The following is a 25113-nucleotide window of genomic DNA, read 5'->3' on the forward strand; positions in this document are numbered from 1 at the left end:
GTTTAAAAATTATAGTTTCTTTCAGGACAAAGTCCAGACATCTCACAGCAGGGAGAACTCTTGGCCTGCTCCTTTCAAAGACTCTCCTTTCACTACTTCTCCAGCTACAAATGCCATCCATCCCTCTTCTTCCAGTGTTGACTTTAGCCACTCATGTGTCTGTGCCCACCTCGGGTTACCTACAGACACTTAATGTGGCATGCAGATATGGACACATGAAACAGCCTTGGAGCCTTGGGGGAGATACCTGGACTGAGGAGAAGGCAATCTTTCCAGTTGAAATCTGTGAGAGTGGAGGGAAGGGCAGGGGAGGAAGTCCTGGGTTCTTACTAACTATATAATGCCCCGGCCCTATTCAGGTCAGCATCAAGTTCTGGGTGGATATGGAGCTGTTCTAAAGCCACGTGTCTGAGCCATCCCCGTGTCTCTTCCTAGCCTCTGTGCATTTGCTGAACCTGAGATTGATTTTTACTTCCTCTGAGAAGTAGAGAGTCCTACATAAGTTCTGTAGCTAGGTAGGGCTCCCCTGGTTGACAACACATTCAACATTTCAAAGTAGCAAGTATAGAGAATTTGATAAATGTTTGAAGCAATGGGTGTGTCATTTTCCCCAATCTGATCATTAAGACTTGTACGCAATTGCCAGGAGGTGGTGGCACACGCCTTTAATCCAGCACTCGAGGGGCGGATCTCTGTGAGTTTGAGGAGGCCATCCTGGTCTACAAAAGCTAGTTCCAGAACAGGCTCCAAAGGTACAGAGAAACCCTGTCTTGAAAAAGAAGAAGCAGAAGAAGAAGAAGAAGAAGAAGAAGAAGAAGAAGAAGAAGAAGAAGAAGAAGAAGAAGAAGAAGAAGAAGAAGAAGAAGGAATAAGAAAATTGTATGCAATTATTGAAGTACCACATTGTAACCTATAAATATACACAATTACTATGAGTCAGTTAAAGATAATGAATAATGAAAAAGAGGAAAAGAGCTTTAACACAAAGGAAGCTTTTAGCTCTAGAAGATTATCTTCGTGGGTATATGTGTGTGTACATATCACATGTGGGGGTGGGGCAGGCATGTCTTGATTGCACTTGCCCTTATCCTTGGGGAGGGGGTCTCTCACTGAACCCAGTGATCACTGATTGGCTGGACTGACTGTGGAGTGAGCTCCAGAAATCCTTCTATCCTTGCCTTCCTGTGCTAAGATTACTGGTGTGCATAAGCATGCCTGGATTTTTTACAAATAAACTGAGAAAATGAAGATCTTTACACTGTGCGGCAGACAGTATTCTGAATCATTCCCCAGCCCTGGTAGAGGGTTTTTAAAGGGCTTCTGAATTAGTTCCTTTTGTATTGCTGTGTTAAAGCACCGTGACCAAAAGCAACTTCCAGAAGGAAGAGTTTATTTGGGCTCATGGTTCCAGAGGGAGAGTCCACAGTGGTAGGCTCGGCAGCAGGGGTCTACAGTGCACTCTGAGATTGTAGCTTTAACCCCAGACGCACTGCAGAGAGAGGGAACTGCAAGGAGGGAGAAGCTAAGAACTCTCAAAGCCCAACCCCAGGGACACGCTTCCTTCCAACAAGGCCACACTGCCTCTCCAAATAGTGCCACCAACTGGAGGCCAAGGGTCCAAATATATGAGCCTCTGGGGGACATCCAAACCACCCCACTTTCCAAAGAATGTTTATGCTGAATCCCTTTATGCTATCATAAGGCAATTGAGAGTTAGTTGTTTTTTGATGTGGGGGTGATTTCTTATTAATAAAGAAACTGCCTAGGCCCCTTGATAGGCTAACCCTTAGGTGGGTGGAATAAACAGAAGAGAATTCTGGGAGAAAGAAGCTTAGTCAAGGAGTCGCCATGATTCTCCCACGCCAGACAGATGCAGGTTAAGATCCTCCCTGGTAAGCCACTTCATGGGCTACACAGATTATTAGAAATGGGTTAGATTAATATGTAAGAACTAGCCAATAAGAAACTGGAACTAGCCGGGCCAGGCAGTGTTTAAAAAAATACAGTTTCCGTGTAATTATTTCGGGGCATAACCTAGCCATGCGGGCAGCCGGGTGCCGGGGACACAGCCCTGCTGCTCCTAATGCAACAGTTTTTCTATTTTCCTTTTTAAGTTTCATTTATCTAATTTAAGCATGTTTGGATCACAGGAAGCACACAGATCATGGTGTTAGAATTCAATGAGGCTTGACAAAACTGAGCCTGCATCCCTAAAATTTTTATCACCCCAGAAGGTTCCCAGATGCCCTCTCTCAGTCTGCTGCCACTGTTCAGTTTATTTTGGAAAAAATGAAACATGGAAATATATTGTCCGTTGGCTTTTCTGGAGTTGGCACTATGATCAAGAAAATCGACACACTACATAAATGACCCAGTTGGCTAGTGGATGAAAGAGATGCTGAGGGTGACCACTCAGCCTTGACTAAGAGAAGAGACATGCACTTCAATATCATGGGGCCTCATGAAAACTCCAGGTACCTGAGCTTATCCTAAAATATTAAGACCAGAATTTGGGGGTATGGGGTATGGAGATTTCAGAAAATGTCTCTGTGAATTCTGACATGGAGGGGCCAGAGGAAGCACAAACCAAACCGTAGAATTCTTAATGATGTGTTGTGGGTGCCGAACTTAACTATTGATAGATAGGGGAAAGGAATACAGAGGGTTCGCTGTTTTATTTCATATAGTTTGCATTCAGAGGAGAGGAGCAGGAAAGGTCGTTCACACTGGGCCTGGGGGTCCACCTGACTCAGCAGCCTGAACAAGTCACTTCCGTCTTCAGATCTTATTTTCCTTCTCTGTAAAATGCAGGGTTAAACTTGCTGCCTTTGGGCTCATGTCTATCCCTTTGTTGTGGTGGTGGTTGCAGTCTACCGCTCCCAAACCAGGAACCTTGAATTTTTTTTCCTCTGTTTTGTTTCCTATTGGATGCAAGTCCATCTGGCTCAGCGCCAGTGTGGCCAAAGGTCTAGCAATCATTTCAGGTAGGAAGACAGACACCTGGTTCATAGCATACTTTGTTTTCTCCACCACCCAGCTATAAGATTTTTAATAGCAGAGTTCTTTCCTTGTTTATCTTTGTATTCTTAGACAAAATAGGTGCTCAATAAAAGCTTGCACAGGAAAGTGCGACCCATAAAAACCAGAGCGACATGTGACCCGTCCCTGACTTGTTCCAGTATTCACAGAATCTTCCCCCATCAAAAACTGTAATCGCTGCAATCGCTATTGTCTTTCTATCATGCAAAGACAAACTCTCTGACCCAAGATTCCCAGAAACACTGAAAATCGATTGCATTCTTGCCTCCCCGTTGAGATTTACAAGCTGTTCTCCAGAACCCTGACCTGTCCTTATCTCTCTTTGTCCCCCATTTCACATCTCAACAGGTGTAGGACCAATGGCAAGGCAGGTAGAAGCAGACGCCAAGACAGGCTTGGGTTAGTAGACCAGGGTTGAGGGCAGAGGTAGAGCAAAGGAGTCCCACGCCTTGTTTACTGTCTTCTCTAGCATGAGGAAATGCCTGTGAGAAGGAATGGAGGTTGGGGTTCTGTCTACACCATCAGCTTTGCAAATCATGAACAGTTTGGAAAGTTCTATGATGTTTGCGGAAGAAGGTCAAAGTCCCAGACTCTTGGTATGAACCTTAGATGTGTCTAGTTTGCGCATGTCTTCTCTGCTTAGATAACAGAACCCTATCTGCTTCACCGGGGTCAGCTGATCACAGCTAGGTGGCTGCTGACTCCATGTGACCTTGGGGAGTCATTCGTCATCCAGCCAGTGGGATACTTCTGCTAAACTGAGACAGGGGGGAATTCTTAAATGAAGATTCTACCAGAATGAGCTGGAAGAAATGGGCTTAGAAATATTTTTTAACCCCTTACCTCCCATCCACTTCCCCACCTTCTGGAGAGACTGGGAAGATCCATCTAGAGCTAGATCATCAGTTAGGGCTATAGGCTGCACTTCCAGAGGACCCAGGTTCAACTCCCACCACCTACATGGCAGCTCATAAGCATCTGTAACGTAACAGTTCCAGGTGATAGTCACTTCTGGTCTCTGTGGGCACCGCACACAGGCGGTACACAAGTGTACATTCAGGTGAAGTAGCCTTACATGCAAAATGATAAAATAAAAGAAGTTAACAAAAGATCTGTTAAGATACAGTAGTAGCAACACATAAAAAATTTAGCCAAAGTCTTGGCCTGCTGCAAGCCTCCAGCAACTGTCCCTTACTACAGCTTGTGTGGTGGTTTTCTGATGCTTCCTGGGGTTGATTAGACCACTAATTTGTTTGATACAAACCAGGAGCTACCTGAGTGAATTATGTATGAATGGGCACCCAGAGGTGCTAACTGACAGTGTCTGCAAAGGCCTCCTTGAGACCTCGCTAAGAGCTGGTTTGAGGGCGTAATTAGATTCTAAGTCAGAAGAGGAATGAGTATCTAGGAAATGAACCTGCACAGGAGGAGGTAGGCATGACCACTTCAGCAGCACTGGGAGACTTCTGCACTCCAGGAGGCCAAACCTCCTTGCTGGAGGAAACAAGGGCTCAGCCTTATCAGCACTGAGATGATGGAGCATGGTTTGGACCAAGCCTGCCTTCCTGGGCACTGTTTGGGCCCATCATTCTGGCCTTGGCACTGAGCAGGTGGAATTCTGTCACCTGCTATATCCCAGGACCAGCTCTAGTTCCCTCCAGGATTAGGAGGCAGAGCTGCCTGGCCAAGGTGCTGTTCCGTGCTTTGGCAGCTCTCTGCTGCTTCTCAGTTTGTTCTTTTGTTATGGCTACTGGTCCTAACTCCTCCTTTGTTTATTCCTTGTCAGCAGGCATGTGAGATTATGTCAGCCTTTAGGCAAGCTCTGTCCCTGAAGGCTGCCAGGTAAGAGGTCAACTCTACCAGCCAGGACCTACCCAGGCATAAATCTAGACTGGGGCCTCTCAGTTCAGCTCAAATAGGTACAAGGGGAAACAATAAACAAATGAGGCATCTTGAGACTTGTGGAGATTGCAAGGATTGGCTTTGCACGTCTGTTAAATCCCTAGGCCACTGAGAGAAAATACACACACACACACACACACACACACACACACACACACCTGCACAAATGGACAGCTGTGCATCTCCTACCCAGGGCAGGTGACCCGTGGGGCCTTCACTGTGCTCACCCTCTCACTCTTTGACAAGTGAGCCAACAGGAATCTTGCCTGAATGACCCTTAAGAAGCTCAGACTTGCCTTGGGAACCCTGAAGGGTCAGAGGATTCATGTTTTCACTAAGTACAGTGTTTTGAAGAGCCTTAAAGGGCTCTGATAAAAGTCCACTACTGCCTCCGTTGGTTCATTGACTTTCTTCTTCTCTCAGGAGATAAGAGCTCTTGCTTTCCCTCTCTCCTTTAGGGTAGTGGAAACTGCAGAGATACAGCTCTACTGGGTGAGCCTTGAAAAGGTGTTTATGACTCTCAGGCTTTCGCTCATTGCCTGAAAATGGTAAAATTAAAATAAGAAGAGGCAAGTTACAGGGTGCAGTGAAGATTCAAGGAGAGGAGAGACGACAGCATTAGGCCAGTGCAACCCCCTTCAGAGTGACTCCTGAACCTCCAGCTAACCAAGGATCATTCAGGTAGAACTTCGCCGCTGATGCCCTTCCATAGCTGAGTAAGTGGCTCACTGAAAATTCTAACACAAAAAGAACTTTGGTCACAGTTTGGAGAGAAAAGCAACAATTATCATAAAAGCAAGTCAATTGAAACAAATGAGTGAAGCCACTGAAGTTCACTTCCGGCAGCTCTGGGTATGTGAATCAAGACGTAAATTTAAAAAAAAAAAAAAATTGAGTTTGAAATCTGGGAGTCCCTTAATATTCCTTGTTGATGCATTTTGCTAAATCCCATGTTCTTAGCATAGTCTTGTTATGTCCCAAGGCCTGAAAGTTCAGAGGCAGAAAGTAAATGTGCTGTGAAGAAGAGATTATTGCTGAGACCAGATTGCTAAGAGACGTTGATAATCTGTCTTCCCAAATTCAAGAGGATTTGAGAAAACCAGCTTTGCGTTTCATCATTCACGTACCAACCATTCATGGCATTCATTCACAAAACAAGCAATTTTGTATTCTGTTCCAGGGATTTCATAGGATGCTGGTGTTAGAAAGGCGAATTGCCATGTATTAAAGGTGGGCTCTGTCTATAGGTGGTCTTGGTTTGAATCAGGACCCACACTGAGCTGACAGGCACAGGGTGAAGCTGTCACACCACGACTCTGCAGGGAGGGGAGCCCCTCTCTAACAGGGGGTGTCAGGGAAGGCTTCCAAGTCACTTCTGAGTTGGTTTTTAGGGGCTGAGTGGGGTTTGTTAGGAGGAAAAGAAGAAAAAGTGAAAATCTAGGCACGGAGAACAAAATGGGAGTGTCTAAGTACACCGAGTCTTCTGTGTGTATTATCTGTGGTTGAACCTTGTGATAACTGCGAACGGGTTATTTAGGAATATAGATTATTCTTGGAAGCTCAAATCAAAATCAGATTGTACAGTACTCTTGCCTGGCCTTGCTTAGTCCTCAGTGTTCATCTTTATGAAGTCAGCATGGGTATTTGACAGCCAGAGGGTGGAATTCACTCGAAGGTGTATTGAGACCTCAGTAATTTTGCGATGTGATGATGGGAGAGTTTATGAAGTGAACACAGACCATTTCCCCCTGCTTTGGCTTAACTGTTAAAGACGGGGTTTAGTTTATTCCTGGTTTCAGAAGTCATACACGTCTTTATGCAGTGAAGGCTCAAGACGCAAATCAAACAGATTGTGTGTCTTCCGAACAGAAAGTCAGCAGCACGTTCTTTTTCTCATTGGTTTTCTGCTTTTGTGGTTAGAAATGGTTTCTCATCTAAGAGGTCAGAAAAAATGATTCTTTTTTTTAAACTTCCTGGTCATTCTTTTCTATTTTTAGCTTTTATACTTAACATGTGAACACAGAATGAATTTATTTTAACACGAATCTATGTGAAGTAGACTCTCAGGTGACATACATCTGTATGTATTGGGTCACACATGTGTGTGTGTGTATTACTGATGATTGTATCTTGGACCTCATACATACTGAACCCTCCTGGAACCACTGAGTTACACCCCCAACCCAATTCAGTCTTAGTCTTTCACTTCATTTTCAGTTTGGTTTCTTTCCTGTTTCTGTAGCATCATCACTTGGTCCTGGGTCTCCTAGATGGTTTGCCTAAAATAAAATGTTATTGCTTAAGACATTCCTGTGATGCTTCATTATTTCTGTATCCAGATTCATCCGACATTATCCTTGGCCCTTCTGACCACCTCTTGAGCCATTTGGCTCTTGTCAGCCATTTAGAAAGTTACCATGTGCAACAGAAAGGGTTTTCATTCTTATGCTTCCTGAAACAGCTGCCTAAGGAATCCATGGGTTGATATTCTGAGTGCCTGCCAAGCTAAGGATGGTATTAGACTCTCCCATCCCCAGCCTTTGAACGATGACAGACCTTCATTCATATCTTAAGCAAACATGATACTCCAGGATATAGAATTGAATGAGACGGTGCCTGTCCTGCGGTGGAAGGGTGGGGGTTCTCTCTCTCCCTTCTGGAGTGTTCCAGAGGAGCTGCCTAGGCATAGAGTTTCATGGGATGATCTCATGGGAATCTAGATAATCGCATTCAATTTACTTAACAAATAGTCGTTGAGCGCCTAATATTTGCCAAGACCAGTGCTGGGTGCTGGGATACATGGCCTCAAGGAGCTCACTGCTGAGTGGAAGACAAATAAATAGGCGGTTCTACCAGGAAAGATAAGGCTAAGTACGTGAAAGCATTGGGCCTCCGATGCCGTGGCTTTCTGTGTTATCCATGCCAGCCTGCCAGGCTCTTATCAGCTAAATCAGCCCAAAGCACTTCTTTTACATTAGAAGTAACGTAAGAGCCAAGGCGGTTGTCAGTTTGTTCGCCTAAGATGTGAGACCTGATCTCGACTCCCTTGGGACTCAACTTCTAGAGTTACAGAGGAAATCGGCAGGAGCAGAGACGTGAATGGGAGAACAAGCCAGGCAAGGAATTCAAAGACGGGATGAGTGGATGATGTATTGCTATGGCCCGGGGAACTCCGCTGGCCTCCAGGCCTCCTGCTAGTCAACGCCAAGAGCACAGCCTGAGAAAAGATAACACAAGCCCGTCACTGAAGACTGTTCCTTTCCTTTTATCCCAGTGACCCATATCCGTGGGCCCTGCTGATGTTTGTTTTGACTTCTGAACTCGGCAAACCGAGGCAGCTCTTGCACTGTGGGCTGTTTCCCTGACAAATCTTTTAGGGGTGAATTAGTGAGCTTCTGTGGTCATGCTAGTGGGGCACAGAGAACCACCCGCAGAATACCGAAAAACAGACTCTCCTTACCCCAGATGGGAATTAAACCTATTGCACAATCTCTGGGGACCCTCCGAGGCCCCTCCCACCCACTGTGCATGCCAGACCACCATCTATTTTCCGAGTAAGAAGAGAGAAGAAGGTGGAACACAATTCATAAAGACAGCTGTTTTACAAGAGCCTCCCAAGCAAATCTGATGGAGGAATTGACAGTGTTTTGAGAGCTCTTCTTCACTTTGCCTCCTTCTTTTTCTGCTTTCTCTTGATTGACCCGACAGTTGGATTTAGAACAGGTGTTTGCTTCCTCCCAAGCCCCTTGAGCTGATATAGTCTCTGCCATCCCTTTCTCTTCAACTATCAGCTGAGCTCAAAAATGGAGACATCTTCTTATGCACATTGAACACCTGATCCTTCTTCCCTGAAGAAGCAGTCTCCGAAATCTCACCATTCTCTTTCAACCACATAGCATTGGCATTCTAAAACGGGAATCGGGACACATTGGGAAGTCCCTCCTATTACTGTCCTGACTGCCTTCTCCCATTCTGACTGTCAGGGCTTGGTTACACCCTCATGTCATGTCCTGTTCCATCGTCAGAGATAATTAGAATCTGTTCCTCGTTGCTTTCCCACTCTCCTTCAAGTCGTCGCTAACTAGAGAAAACAGCACCCTACTCAAGGCTCCTCCTCCCAGGCTTCTAGAAAAGAGAAAGCACAAGGAGCTGCAGAAAGTTCTGGACTCACTTAGTGTTTCCTCTTGTGTAGACCAGTTTCATCCCTGCCGAGTTTCTTGAGCCGAGGTCCTCGGCGAGGCGACCGTGCTCATTCTGCTGTAGTCACTGGCGTGCGTATCACTGTTTCGTTTTTTGTTTGTTTGTTTGTTTCTTGTTTTTCTTCTTTGTTTTAGGTTGTCATTGAGTCAAGCAAAAGTTCTATACAAGTGCTGTGGTTCCTCTTCAGAGCTGGTAACGTGAGAGGAACAGAAACAAAAGGTAATTAAGGCAAGAAATACACAGGGAGACATAGGTCTCTGCTATTTAATCTGACAGCTGAATTTACATGCTCATGTGCTCACAAACACACGAATAGCGTACATACGTTTTGTGTATACACATGTTTATACTTATGTATGTAAATAAATGTGTATGTGTTTTATGTAATCTGGAATTCATCCTTAGCTTTAACCTTTTTCTGTTTTCCTCCTAGGGCTCTTTATTCTCTCCCACCACTCGGAATCTGGTAACTATACTTTGTTCTGTATTGTCCCAGCCCAAAGAGGTCTTAAGTACCTGTAAATGTGCCTGGGCATTGTGGCATGGAAGCACAGGAAAGCCTTACACACACACACACACACACACACACACACACACGTGCCCAAGTTGCCTTCCCCAGGCTTCAGTCACTAGGAATCCTGCTGTACAGAGACCAATTATGCACCCAAGAGGAGGAGCCAGACCCATGCCCTCCCCTCTGTCTCCCTCTGAAAGGTTCATTTGATAAAGCATGCCACTGATTAGGTATTTATACTTTGCATGCCAAAGATTAAAGAAAATGAGCAATATTGTTTGCAAACAACTCCCTATCATTACTGATAGGAATCTGCAAAAGGAAGCTCCGTGACTGGCTAGGGTTTTCGCTTATAAATTTGGGTTCTTAGTCTTTGATCCCTCCAAGTATGGTTTTATGCATCAATTTCCTACCTTAGGAAATCTTCTGGGCTCTAGTCCTATAATACACTACAGCTGATAATACTCAGTGCCTCTGGGATTTGTAGTCTAATGGGGGCAAGCAGAAAATGAATGAACGTACAAACTCTGGGAATGGATGGGCGCCAGGTCTGGGTAAAGGATGAAAGGGGAGGATTGCTTCTTCAGAAAGGTGAGCAAACAAGCTATCATCCCTAATTGATGCCATCTGACATAGACTTGCAAGAAAGGAAGGTGAGTTAGGTGGATATCCAAAGGACGAGGATCTCAGCCAAGCAAGTAACAAGCCCAGTGGTCTGGCATGAACGAGGGCTCCTGCTGTTCAGACAAAAACAAAGAGGAGAACAATGTGTATAGCTCATAAGGAAAGAAGGCTGTAGAACTCAGAGAAGCCAGGGACCCATCATGACGCAGGGATTAATCCATAGTTAGGAAAGTACGTTTAGTTTTAATCAAATTGACTGCTATGGTAGAGTTGAAAGCAGATTTAAATTATACCCCCCCCACACACACACATACAAACACACAACCTAGGACCTCAAGCATGCTCCACAAATGCTCTACCTATATGCTATATCTCCAGCCTTCTTTTATGGTGAAATAGGTCTCCCTCAGTTGCCTAGGCTGACCTGAACTTGTCATCTTCTGACTTCTTCAGAAGAAGAGCAGGCATGCTATCATCACCACCAGGCCCAGCTTAACTCAGGAAGCTTAAGAAGTATTATTTAATTACTTATGGAAGAGTGGATTGAAGAGGCACAGCCAAAGAGCAGAGAGCAGGCAGATGCCCATTTCCACAGCGCAGTAGATGGGGGAGTGGCTATCATGGGGGATGCATCAGGCCATGCAGACAGCTTTGCTCACTCCTCACCATACCCAGATAGAAGCTCACATTACCTGAAAGCACACACAAAAGCTACATCCATCACTGAGTGCCTCAGTCCAGATTTCTGTGCGGATGCTGAGGATGAGGCACAACCACATATACTATAACAAACACACTAACAGCATCCTTTGGCTTCTTTCTCTCTCCTCAGCACCTGTTTGGTACATGGCCTTCTTCTTAATTGCCACTCCCCCACCCCATGCAAAATTTTGGGTTGCTCTTTCCTCTACTATGCAAAGATATTCATCCTTACCATAGTTGTTACAACACCAACCATGAGCAAATGCCTCTGCTGTTTGGAAAATAAAGTACTTTTCTGTTGACATCTGCTCTCACCTTTGGGACAATGGAGAAACCACCCTCTGTTCCTTAAGAGTATGTTTGCCTTCTTCCTCACACTCCAGACAGCTCATCCAAAGTGATTTTGCCTCAAATAAATTCTGTTAGAAACAAATGTGTCAATAATAAAAAAGTAAGAATAAATAAAGATGATATGAAATTAGGAGAAGGATTACTAGGGACTGAGGAGGGTATGGAGGAGAGAAAGAGCAAACACAAATGGACATAATCTAAATGTATCTGGCCCATCACATCATCTAGTGTATGCTAAATGCCCATCAATTGCTATTAAATGGTTAATAAGAACAAAAACGCAAGCACTCTTGCAAACTGTTACTTATTCTGTGAAAAACTAGGAAAGGAGTTTGAAGGATCTGAAATAGGAAGAAACGATAAAGAGCTGGAATATGAATTGTTGCTTTTCTGCCCCCTCTTGTCCCTACTCCTTCTTCTTGTGTAGGGATTCAGATCAGCCAACTTCCTGTTCTTACTACCGTGCTATGCTTTTCCAGCCAGTATGGAACCTCTCTTTGAAACTGTAAGCCAGAATGAACTCTTTTTCTTTAAGATGCTTTGGGTCATGGCGTTCCATCACAGCAACAGGGCAGTTCAGAATCCACCTTTCAACTCTGATAAATCATTGCACGCATGGGAACATCACAGCAAGCTAGGCATGGTGAACACATATCTGTAATCTCAGCACGATGGAGGTGGAGGCAGGAGAATTAAGAGTTCAGGTCAGTTTGGGCCCCATGAAATGCTACCTGCAGGGGAAGGGACTCACTTTACACCTCCATGAGTGTGTGCAATTAATATATATTAATTAATTAATATATTAATTATATATTAATTAATTAATATATGACAACTGAAAAAGCAAATATAGCGATCATAAAAAAAAAACAAGTACAGGGGAGGGTGATAAGTAAAGTGCTTGCTGATTACGTATGAGGATATGAGTTCGGATCACCAATACCCATGTGAAAATTCAGGCCTATACCTGAAATCTCACAACTTGGGAGGCAGAGACAAGAGGACCCTGTCTCTGGCCAGCTATTCTAGCTGAATCCGTAAGCTCCAGGTTCAGTGAGAGACTTTGTCTCAAAAAACTAAGGTAAAGAACAATAGAAGAAGACACCTGACATTAATCTCTGGCCTCATTGTGGGTACACACAGAGACATACACACACATGTATACACAACACACACACACACACACACACACACAAATCCACTCATTGAAATTTTCTACATCTTACCACACCAATACTTCGTTGCATCTGTTAGTAGTTCCTTCTCATGCTGCTGTTCTCCTCCAAAGTAGCTACATTTCCTCACAAGGCAGCCTCGCTTATCTAACACGCATCCTTAGCCAAGACTACTAACACCTGGAAAAATATTAATAAAACCAACAAAATGGACAGAAAACTCTATCACTGCATCTCGTAATGCAATGTATCACATAGACTTGAGGCTGATGAGTTTTTGTTGGGTTACTTGCTTGATTTTTTTTGTTTGTTTGTTTGTCTTAGCTTTGATCCATAGCCAAACCAGGAGCTCTGACTTCAGAGCAGAATGCCTAAGTTTAAATCTCAACAGATCCTCACAAAGACAAGAGTAAAAGACACACCTTAATGGGCAGTATCCAGCTAGCTGAGTGTCTGTGCAGTATTCTTGGAGCAGAGCTATCAGAGTTCCACAGACCACAGGATCGTCTCTGGGATGAGAATCAGCCTGCACACTCTTCTCAGCGACTGGTGCCACTTCAGAAGTGGCTAAAGGTTTGCAATATTCCTGCTAAAGGTGTGCAATATTCTCTCCCAGCCTTAGCAGCTACAATACATTTCAAATTGTCATTCTGTCACCCCATTCCTATTCCTTATTTTAAAGGCAATCAAAAGAGAAGTACTTGTAATTCTATCTGAAAAGTTCTAATGAGATGCTTGGATCCTGAAACAAAGGCTTAATGAGTAAGCTCTTGCTTGAGCACCCTCAGGATGTTGACAAGGTCCCTCCACGCCCCTGAGTCTCCCACCATGAGCTGGCAGGGCTCCTACCACCCAGCAAGTGAAAGACAAACGCACTTGAGATGTCTTGCCCCCAGGGGGAATACAAACAGAGAAGGCAGAAGGCAGGGCCACCTCCAGAGTGGTGATGTGATGAGGGTTACCTTCTAGCTTGTGGGGGAGGGCTCCCACTCCATTTGTCCTCACTGAAACCTTGGAGGACAAGCAAGAGATGAGGTTCCGATCAATCACCTAAAACTCTCGGCTTATATCTGCTAACATTATGCTTGTGGTATCTGTATAGTAATAGCTCAAAAGAGAAACACCCGTAGTTTGTTTAGCTAAAGAGCAAAGACTGTCACTTTGGGAAAAACAGAATTTTTAATAAAAGACAGATCAATTTGAGCTTCAGATTCTGTTAAAGAGGTCAACATTCCTAAATCTAGATGTTCTGAATAAAGAATAAAATAAAGAATAAAAGGGAAGTCAGTTTCCCATGGTCTATGACAGTATGTAGACCATGATGACAAAGATCTGGCCTTTTGACAAAGATATTGTGCCTTCTATATTTAGAATCACACATCCCTCTGGGAGAGGGGGCTTTCTGCTGAATACAGGTCCTGTAGAATAGAGATACAGCCCAGGGCCTCCTGGGCTAGTTTGAGCGATGCCATGCTCATGAGTCATCGTGGGGCATGCCAAGTCATTGAGTTCCACCAGGAAGAGTCACTCTGCACTGTATACCTTCCTTCTGACACAGTCTGACTTCACTAGAGATTGAGTTTTTCTTTTTGACTTACACGGTCACTAAGGGAACCTCACTCATAAGCAGATAGCACTGGGTGGAGTTTAAGCCCAGCTTGTCTTGAGTGGAAACACCTCTCCCTGAGCTTTGCTGCCCTCCCAAACTTTAAATCTATGGTGGTATTGAATAATAATCAAATCTCCCTAGACTGGGGTGTGGGCTGGCGGCAAATGAAGGAATTAGGGGAAGTAAGTTATAAGAGCACAGAGACTGTCTGTGGAGTGTTTGGCCACAACTATATCATACAATCCCCTCCCCACCCCAATCTCAGGGAACATCTCAAAAGAGGGAGTGGGAAAGTCCCAGCCAGCCAAAGGTCAAGATGGACCAGATTGAAACCGTGTCTTCTGGATATGACAGGGCCACTGCACTTGTGAACTCAGGGCAGCTATTACTGCCTGCACAAGGTCTGCTCAAGACCAAGCCAGTCACCATGCTAGCATAGAGTGGAAGGCGATGATGTACCCCCTATCTCCAGCTGAGAAGCTATCAATCGCTGAATGCTTCTGGGGTAGGGAGCCTCAGTTTCCTTCAAGGGTATAATCCCTGAAAGATTGTCCATGCTGTAGTAGGTGCCTCATGCCCATGAGTGTTTGGACAGTATAAACTGGAATCTGTGGGTTAGAAGAAAAAAAAAAAGCAGACATGAAATCAGGGATGGGGGAGAGGAAGGGTGGTAGGGCTGGGGATGGACCTGGGAGGGGCTAGGAGTAGGAATAGAAGATGAATATGACCAAATTTTATTGTTTGGTTGTATGAAATTTTCAAAGTTAAAAAAAGTAACATTTTTATTAATAAAAAAAAAAACAACCTAGAAAGAATTTTTTGCTTTACTTTTTTTAAAAAAAAGTTTTTCAAGACAGGCTTTCTCCATGTAGCTCTGGCTATCCTGGAACTCACTCTGTAGACCAGGCTAGACTTGAGCTCAGAAAGGTCTCCCTCCACTACCTCCCAAGTGCTGGGATTAAAGGTGTACACCACCACCACCTAACCTAGAAATTTTTTTTTAAGTGGAAGAAAGCATTTTTAACCCATTGGTACAGTTTTTATTACCTGCTAGCCTGAAAGGCTTTATGAGAAAAAAGTGAAAATTGCTGGAACTACATGAGTTTGTACATCCACAAAAATTCACAGAAGTTATTTATTTAAGTTTTTAAATTTGAATATATGGGATAGGGGGTCTTCTCACCGAAGCATCAGTGAAAAAGCCCTCCAAACTCAAGCACATTGATGAATGTTCACTTGGACATTTGTGTCAGATAACTCGAATGAAAATAAGAGTCAATAGTCCATACCAGGACAGCAAATCCAGCTTCTTCTGTGTGCGGTGGTTGTGAGTCCTGCATCTGTACTGATTCTGGAAACGGCCCACATCTGCTGATGGTTGTTAAAGTGACAAGTCTGAACTTCAGGGAATGAGTGGTACTTGTTAATCAAGGCTAGGGAAGACTTGGCACTCTCTCTTTTTCCTTCCCCCCTTAAGACAGTATTTGTATTTCCTTCCCCCTTTCAGAAGATCTGTGATAATAAATGTCTATCTACATTTATGGACAGGAGACACACAAATTTCTGTTGATCATGACCTGAAAAAGTTCCTTCAAAGGCCAAGTTTTTGAGAAAGACAATGTCTATGTCTTGGTTCCCAAGTCTAATCAGGACCTTTGTAGCTACTATAGAAATGAATGGATGGTTTTGACAAGGTCACTCATGAGAAGTGAGCAGATACTTAAATTCATTAGTTTCAGAAAGCAGAAGATAAGTATATAGACTCCTGGGCACAAATTCCCAGTGCACCTTTGGGAAGTCTGAGAATGCTCAGGGGAAGACTTTGAACAGATCAGTCAGATAGCAGGTGGCAATGTGGACTCCATCAGCTTATAATGAAGGAAGTCTGAATGACGTCATCTTCCTTGCAGTCATGTCGAATGGAAGAAAGTGGAATTGCTCCATCTAATATCTCACACATGCCTAGCTGGGCTTGTCAGCTGTGCTTCAGAATGCCCACCCCAAATGCAAGCTCTCCTGGGACAGACCTCCTTGAAATTTGTGTTTCAACCTTTGTATGACATCACTTTCCCAAAACTAAAAGTTGGGACCACATAGAATGCCTTGTCATGAGACAGCATCATGTTCCTAATGGCCACCAGTACCAGCCATGAGTTTTTAAAATAACTACCTAGCTTTTATTTATTCATCTTTATGTGATCGTTTGTGTGGTTGAGGGTAGGTATGTGCATCGTGTGTGTGTGTGTGTGTGTGTGTGTGTGTGTGTGTATGTGTAGGTGCTCAAAGAGGCCATAGAGAATATCAGATTTTCTGAAGCTGGAGTTTGAGACAGTGAGCTACCCAGTATGGGTGCTAGGAACTGAAACTTGTCCTTCAGAAAAGCAGCCAGCACTTTTAACTACAGAGCCAAATCTCTAGCTCCCAACCACAATGTTTTTTATTAACTAATGGTACTATTGCCAACTTCTCTTGTGGTATAAAACCATCAATAAGATTGCCATTTTGTAAAACATCAGAGCATGCTTTCAAGATTGAGTTTATTTCCAGATTGCAGTCCTATTTAGTACAAAATAAGCCGCAATTATCTTTGTTCTTGACTAAATTTGATTCACAGTCACCAGTGCACTTATTCATTCATGATCTATTTCAGTAAATATTAATTAGTGGTCTTACCATGACAAGTCATTGACAGTGACGTGATCAACTCAGTGCCTTCCTGGGACGAAGAAAATAATATACATGATCTTATTTTCCTTTTCATATTTGTTTAGTGACATCAGAATTTTGAGGTAGAAAAGTGATAACTAAGTTTTCAATGTAGAGAGCAGTTCCTATTCCTTTAAGACAGATGAATGGACCCTCATTTTTTCCCATCAGACAATTCTGTTGAGGGTTGTCCTAATTTGCAGTAGGATCTTTATCATTACCTCTCATTTCTACCCTGTAGCTGTTGATCGCATCCAGCTCTGAAGATCAAAAGCGACTCCAGATGTTGTGAACTGTCCCTAGGAAGAAAATAAGCATTTCCAGCAAGGTGTAGAAAACTCAAGCAATGGCTAGAGAAAGACACCTGGTATAAAGAGTCGGCTGCAGAATGGAAAATTACTGTTCTCACCTTGAAGATTGAAATCCGATGGTGAATGTCATCAAATATATAATCAAATCATGCCAGTTGCCTAAACCAGAGAGAGAGAGGGAGAGGAGAAACTTAGCAGATACTCCCACTATCCAGTCCTTATGACAAATAGCAGAAACAACATCCATGTGGAACAGGTAACACACAGTGAACTCTCAGGAGAGGGCTAAGAAGAAAGGCCAAATGGGAACTGGAAGAAACACACCCCTACGCCAGATGTGCACCAGGGGTTAGACAGAGCTCAGAGCAAGCTCTCTCCAAATGGTCAGAGCACGGAGAGATGTCCCTGAGTGCAGGAGTGGGAGGAGAATGAAAGCAAAAGAAACTGTCCTACACCCGGAACTGTGGATGAGCTATGAGGCACTGTGGAGATTGTTTCTGATATTTGGAATAAGGCTGGAATGGGTGCAGGGTCTTCTCAGTTTCTCTGCTCTCCCTCTGGTGTAGGTAACTGGCATGTTTGGATTCTATTCACTCTCAGTTTTCAATCTTCAAGGCAAAACTGGATTTTTTCATAATGCATCTGCCTCTGAGGGAACCACAGGTATACATGGCCTTAAAGATGGAGAATCGAGACAACTCAGAATCTTTCCACATGCCTGGATGTGCAGCAACCACCGGAGGAGGAATGGGGATACAGAGAGTAATCTCTCCTGAAGTACTGAGACACGGGGCCTCCTGAGTCTGTGAACTTAGCAGGGGAGCTGAAATACCCCCTGGTTCTTACATTGTAACCTGGGGCATAATGACAAGGCTAAGCAAAGAATTACCTCAACGTCCTGCTTTGCTGGCCAAATTTCTCTACAAATAGTTCAATAGAAAATAAGAAATACCCTTTTTTGTGTGTACACATAATACTTGTCTCAATCTCTCTCTTTCTAATTCTTTTTTATATGCACAGTGCATGACATTTAATGTGAGATTAAGAACAATGAACAACTAAGTCAACATAACTAGACCCTACAATGATCCAAATGTTAATATCATCCCAAAGAGACTTTAAGCCTCCTCCCTTTTCTCTTCAATGGAATATTGGTAAATCACATCATAAATACACAAAGTTTAAGTTATGGGAAGATCTAGAGAGGTAAGGTTGATGTAACATATAAAAATAAGTCAATGTAATTTTCATATTAAGGAAATAAGGAGAGGGTCGTGACAACAAATGCAGAAAGTCCGTGATGAAATTCACCTATTAGCAAATTAGAAACAGGAGAACAAACTCTCTCAGAGTATAGATTATCCTTCAAAGTGATAACATTGAACTCTTTTCTTCCATCACCAAAGGCAAAATAAGATCATCTACTTCTTATATTTTTATTTAGCAATATTGTAAAAGATCTACCAATTTTATAAAGAGATTCCATTAAAAACATAAAATTCTTAATATAGATATCAGCTTTAATTCTAAAGAATATATTTTAAAGAAAACTCATTCCATGGAGGTCCTGGAGAGATAGCTCAGCTGTCAAGAACACTCATTGCTCACTAGGAGAGCTGGAATTCAATTCTCAGAAACTACATAGTGGCTCACAAACAACTTGAACTCCAGTTTCAGGGGATCCAATGGCTTCTTCTGACCTCTGTGGGCATAGGGCACACACATGGTGCACATACATACATGCATACAAAACACTTATTCATATAAAATAAAATAAATAAATCTTAAAATATTTTTATAGAAAAAGAAAACTCCGTGGAAAGTCAAGTATGGCAGTACGCACCTATAATTCCAGCAGTTTGCAGCTGGAAGTGGGAGGATCACAAGATCAAGATCATCCTGGGATATATAGCAAGTACCATGCTAGTCTTTAAAAAGTGAGGCACAGGATCATATGTTCAAGGTAGGCCCTGACCTATAAAACTATGCCTTAAAAAATAAAACAGAACAGAGCTGCATAAAATCTGCACAAAAAGCAAGCAGGTTTCCCTTTAGACTGTGCCCCCAACTCACCTTGCACTGGACTCTGTCCCTGCAACACCCACTCTGCCACCCAACCCCATGCACCTGAGCATCCTCCCAATGGCCAGCCTCCTCCAAAACCCCATCAGATTACATAGACACAGCTGCAGACCACACTAGTTGGAAAAGCAGCAGACTATGTAGGCACAGGCATAAACCTTAATAGTAGGAAGAACAGGCACAGGCATAAGACACAACAGTTGGAAAAAAAAGATGGGTAAATGCAGGTGTAAGAATACATGCAACAACTGGAAGAGAAACATGGCACCACCAGAGCCCAGTAGTCCTACAACAGCAAGACCTTAAAATTGCAGTGCAAATGAAACACCATAAAATGAACTTAAGAATTACTTGATGAAGATGATGGAGGCTGTTATAGAGGAAATGAAAAATTCCCTTTAAAAAGTCGAGGAGAAAGAAACAAAAAATTGGGGAAAAAACTACAAATCCCTTTAAGAAAGCTAAGAAAGCTAAGAAAAAGCAATCAGACAGGTAAAGGAAAAGGCAGGAAGTATAGGCAGATCAGAGTAAGAAAATTCTAGGAAGAGGAGAGGCAGAAACACAGTCACCATCCAATCACAGAGGAAGCAAGATAAGAACGCCTTACTGAGAAAAGGTACCAAGCCATATGGCTAAACATAGATAAGAACTATGGGTTAATTTAAGTTGTAAGAGGTAGTTAGTAAGAAGTCTGAACAATAGGCCAAACAGTTTATAATTAATATAAGCCTCTATGTGTTTCTTTGGGACTGAATGGCTAAACAGAATCTTCTATCTCCACCATATAAACAAAGTGAAAGAAAAAAAACCACATGATCATCTTATTAGATGCTGAAAAACCTTTGAAAAATCCAACACTTCTTTATGATAAAGGTTCTGGAGAGGACAAGGATACAAGGAATATACCTTAACATAATAAAGGCAGTCAATACACAGCTAGCCCACAGTCAATATCAAACTAAATAGAGAGAAACTCAAAATTATTCCTCTAAAATCCAAGACAAGACTTCTACTCTTTCCATATCTATTCAATATAGTGCTTGAGGTTCTAGGAAGGGCAATAAAGCTATAAAAGGAGATCAAGGGCATACAAATTGGAAAGGAAGAAGTCAGACTTTCACTTTTTGTGGTTGATATGACAGTATACATAAGTGATACCAAAAATTCCATCAGGGAACTCCTACAGCAGATAAATACCTTCAGTAATGTGATTGGATATAAAATTACCTAAAAAAAGTAGCCTTTTTATATATACAAATGATAGATGTGTTGAGAAAGAAATCAGAGTAACAACACCCTTTACAATAGCCACAAAAATATAAAATATCTTGAGATAGCTCTAACCAAACAAGTGAAAAATCTATATGACAAGAACTTTATGTTTTGAATAAAGAAATTGGGGAAGAGATCAGAAAATGGGAAGATCTCCCATACTCATGGATTAGTAGGATTAACATAGTGAAAATGGCAATCTTAACAAAAGCAAACTAAAGACTTAGTGCAATTCCCATCAAAATCCCAACACAATTCTTCACAGGCCTTGAAAGAACAATACTCAACTTCATGTGGAAAAAAAAAAAAACAGGATAATCTAAATCCTGTACAATAAAGGAACTTCTGGAGGTATCACCATATCTGACTTTAAACCCTATTATAGAACTATAGTAATAAAAACAGTTTGGTATTGGCAACTGCTGATTGGAATCTTTGCCATCCGACCAAAGAATAGCTCTCATCTACTTCCTGTGCAGGGCAGGGCACGCCTTCTGTATAGTTAGTAAGGATGCCATCAGACTCTGAGTTCGAGTCACAGAACTGATGGAGTAGAAGGACCAATGAGATTTACCAACTGAAACACATGCTATGCTTGCTTGTAAAGTCATGTACCAGTCCACAGGCATGTGCTGACAACTGCTGGCTAGGCCATTGGTTTGGTCAGGTGTCAAGTGGAAGAAGCATTCTCTTGGAGCGTCTCCTTTTGTCTACTGTCCCAGCAGTGAGATTCTGTCAGCTGCTTGAGGCAGTGAGCAAACACAAAGAATCTTTTACTCATAGGTCAGTCTTCCCCGATACTTTCTTTTCCTGGATATTCTTGTTCAAGAGCGTGAGCAAGCGAAGGCAGCTTGGAGTGAAACCCAAGCATTAGTAAGCAGTGAGAGCTGACACACCAGAGTGGCGTGGGTGGGGCGAGGAGTGGGGACAGCATTTCCCTCCCTCATCAAGCGTAGTTACAATGCTCCATATTCTTTGATGTCTCCTTTCCCATAGAAGAAGGTTCTTGGTACAAGCGAGGGAGGTAAGTTAGCTCGTGGGGAAAAAAAAAAAAAAGTCTCTTAGGCTGTGAGCTTTAAGTTGGCTCACGCCCAAAAAAATGTCCTCAAGGTGTCCATGAGAGATGAAGTCACTTGGCTCATTTTACCAGCTTCGGGATGGCGTCAGGACTTGACAAAGCCAGGCAACTGGTATGAGGAAACAAAACTAAGGCAAGGCTGTGTTGCTAGAGAGAGCTTCCAGCATTCGACAAAGAGGAAGAGCAAGCCTTGCTCAAGAAAAAGGCTGGCAAGGCTTTTACCTGAGGAGAAAAGCAAGGCCATGGGCAGTAAAATGAACTCAGAGTGAACATGAACTTCCAAGGCCCTGGCCTGACCAACACACACAGCTCCCTGAGGCATATTAATATCCTGGCAACTCTTCAAATTCTTCTTCAGTATTTATTTAGTAAAAAGAAAACGTCAACACCTGCTTTGTGTGTGAGCCTAGAGGTGACCTTCCTTGAAGCCTAACATATGTACAGAAGAGATCATATATCATAATGTATAGCCAAAGAAACCCCCATGTTCACACCCATGTTCTCTGCACCTATACCAGGTGGTGGAAGATCAGAATTCCCTTGACTGTCTGCCATGCAATTTCTAATGCTGAGTTTCTTTGATTTTGGTTCATAGAGTTCTAAAACTCTTCACGTTCACAGGTTACTGAAATGATCTTTTTACTTAATGAAAGCTGCCTCAAACACAGCTCGTTTTGTGTCTCTGGAAGCAGAGAGCAGTTACTGCCCCAAAATCTTAATTTGAGGTCCGTAGCACGTTCTGTGATTTTCTGTGTAACATTTTCAGACTGTGGTTGACTGTGGCTAAATGAATCGGCAGAAAGTGAAAAACCATTGTCCCCCAGGTACAGCAGTATGTCATTCTTATCTGATGTTAGGAGACCAGCTGCTTGCTCCTGCTGACTGTGAGTGGCTGCCAAGGGGCTGGACACAGAGTGTGGCGGACATGGGTTAGTCTTCCCTCCTCGTGTGTGGGAAAGGATTCCAAGACTCGCGGTAGAAGCTTGAGGTTGTAGCTAATGAAGAAACCTATAATTTAATGGTGTTCTCCGTCTTACCTAAGCATTGATCACACGCTATGCTGATAACTTTTACAGTTTGAAGTTCAAGCAAACCAAGTATGATTTCCCCCATTTCTTACAACTTACTCTCCACATATGAAGTTTCACTTTTCCAGCTTCTCTTTGGCATATACAAATTGCTGCTATCATTATTCCATTTCAGGGCCATTTTTAAGTAAAATCAGCATCTCTCAAATGGCATACCCAGCATAACCAAGGTAACTACTAAGCAACAAGGGGGGGTGTACACAGTGAGGATACTTTGAATAAAACTGGATGGAGATATTATTACATTCAGAAGGGCACACAACTTAAAACCTATAAATAATCAGTTTCTGTAATCACAGAAACTGTTTTATTATTCTGTTTATTCTGTTTAGCATTTTCAGACCATGGTTGACCATGGCTAAATAAATCGGCAGAAAGTGAAAAACCAAGCAGGTGGGTGGTTACTGTGTCCACCTCACGAGTGAAGATAAGAAATCACTGGGAAGGAGTGTTTTTAGTTCTACTCAAGAACGCCATGTATTTGTACTTTAACAGAAGTAGAGCAAGTCTCCTCTTTTCTGGTTACTAAAGGAATTACGGCGGAACTCTGAGTTAATAGGCCCCCCCCCCCCCCCCCCCCGGTTTCTAACAGGGAGCGTGTTAGTACCATTTATTTCTGATTGATAACCCAGAAAAATGCCCAGTCTGCCATCAGATATGCGAATCACAAAAGCTCTTTTCATCCTGGAGCTTGACAAAACCTTGCTGCTCCCTTCTGTCTGCAGCCTTGTGAGACTCTCAGTTCAGATCCGTAGATGAGTTTAATGCCAAGGACAGGAGAGATTCCAAGCATAGCATTCGCCTCTCAGTGTGGTGTAGAGACTGTCAGTTGAGTTAACAGACATATTTAAAGCATGCATGCTGGCTGGTGAGGACAGAGAAATACAACCCAGTCCATCTTGTAAAAGAGTACACTGTCAAGCAAGGAGTCAGGCAAGTAAGCAAATGCCGGGGTGGAGGCACAAAGCCCTTGGCCTTGAGGCATACAAGGAGTCCTCCCTTGCACAAGAGGAAACATTTGCAAAGAATCTTGCAGGAGAAATAAGAGTTCACTAAGGGAATTATAAAAAAAAANAAAAAAAAAAAAAAAAAAAAAAAAAAAAAAAAAAAAAATTAAAACCCCACGAAGGTAGCATTAAAACAACAACAAAAAAATCTCAAAATAAATTTACAGCAAAGTTTAGAAATGCCTGACATCAGTGTTTCTTCAGTTTTAGCAGACACGAGAGTCTGAGCCGTGTGAACGCTTGCTGACAAGAGGAGGTCTGCATTCCATCACTGCTAGATCTGAAGTTCTGGGACTTGTGACCCACAACTCTTTAGTTTGGTGATCTTTCCACGTGATCCTTTTGCTCCCAAAAACTTTCAGGAATGGTACCCTGCAGTAATAACACGTATGGAAAGAGGAGATGGAAGACAAAGGTGAAATTGGGAGGAGGTGGGGGCACTCGGGGAAGGGCTTCTGTGATGCTCGGGACCTACATCTGGAGTTTATATGGAATAGTAATCTTCAAGGTCATACCATGGGATAGGAGTTACTCTCTATATTGTGGTGGACTAGACAAAGACCCAGGAAGCAAATTGTCTTACAAATGGTACCATGGCGATAGAGCTATGATTGAACCCAGGTGCGTCTGAACACAACACAGGGGCCAGGATTTTAACCACCTGACTGCCCTTGTCCACTGTGCCTGTATTAGCTGTGGAGTTTTTCGGGTCTATTCTCATTATAAACAAGAGTCCTCTCCGCTGAGTTCCAAGACTTGGATGCCTTGGCTCTCATTCTCCATGGGGGTACTGAGTTCTTTGTGCTCCTGACTAGAGGTGTGGGTCCAATGGCTAAGTCAACTCCAGTCCTGGAGACTTTAGTCCGGCAGGCCCATACAGATTTGACTCTGATTCCTTATGATGTCTGAGCTCCTGGTCATGTCTTCCTTTAAGTTCAGGGTCTTGCTATTTGACAGACTTTGTAAACAGCTGAGAGTCGTTAATGGGTAAATTTGCAGAGAACTTGGTCTAAGGCTCTTCTTTTTGTCTGTTTTGAGCCCAGATCAGTTAATAATTAATCTTAATTGATTTTATTTATCCAGATATACATGAATGGGGAGGGGGGACTATTGCGACCTTCAGAGGCCGTCTCTCTTGCTGAGTCTTTGTCTCTATCTGTACTCTAGGACTATCCTGTGGTGTGACTGTACCTGAAGTTCATTTCTGAATGACAGAGTTTTGTTTTCCTGGGCTTACACTAGACAGATGACCAACATTTTAGAATTGAAACCGTGAGCTTTCTTTGTAAATGCCTTCATATGTTTTCACGGAGAGATAATCTAGAAATCCAGGTGTTTTTTTTTACTGTGTGATATTTTCCTTAACCTCTTTATGGTATTAATGACCCAGAATATAAGTGGTTAAATTAGCTCGTCTGCAAGAGTGGAAAGCTCTCTTATGCACTTATTTTCC

Source organism: Alexandromys fortis, unplaced genomic scaffold (assembly GCF_014885135.2).
Source record: "Alexandromys fortis isolate MF-2015 unplaced genomic scaffold, M_Fortis_MF-2015_v1.1 scaffold_5, whole genome shotgun sequence".
Taxonomy (NCBI): domain Eukaryota; kingdom Metazoa; phylum Chordata; class Mammalia; order Rodentia; family Cricetidae; genus Alexandromys; species Alexandromys fortis.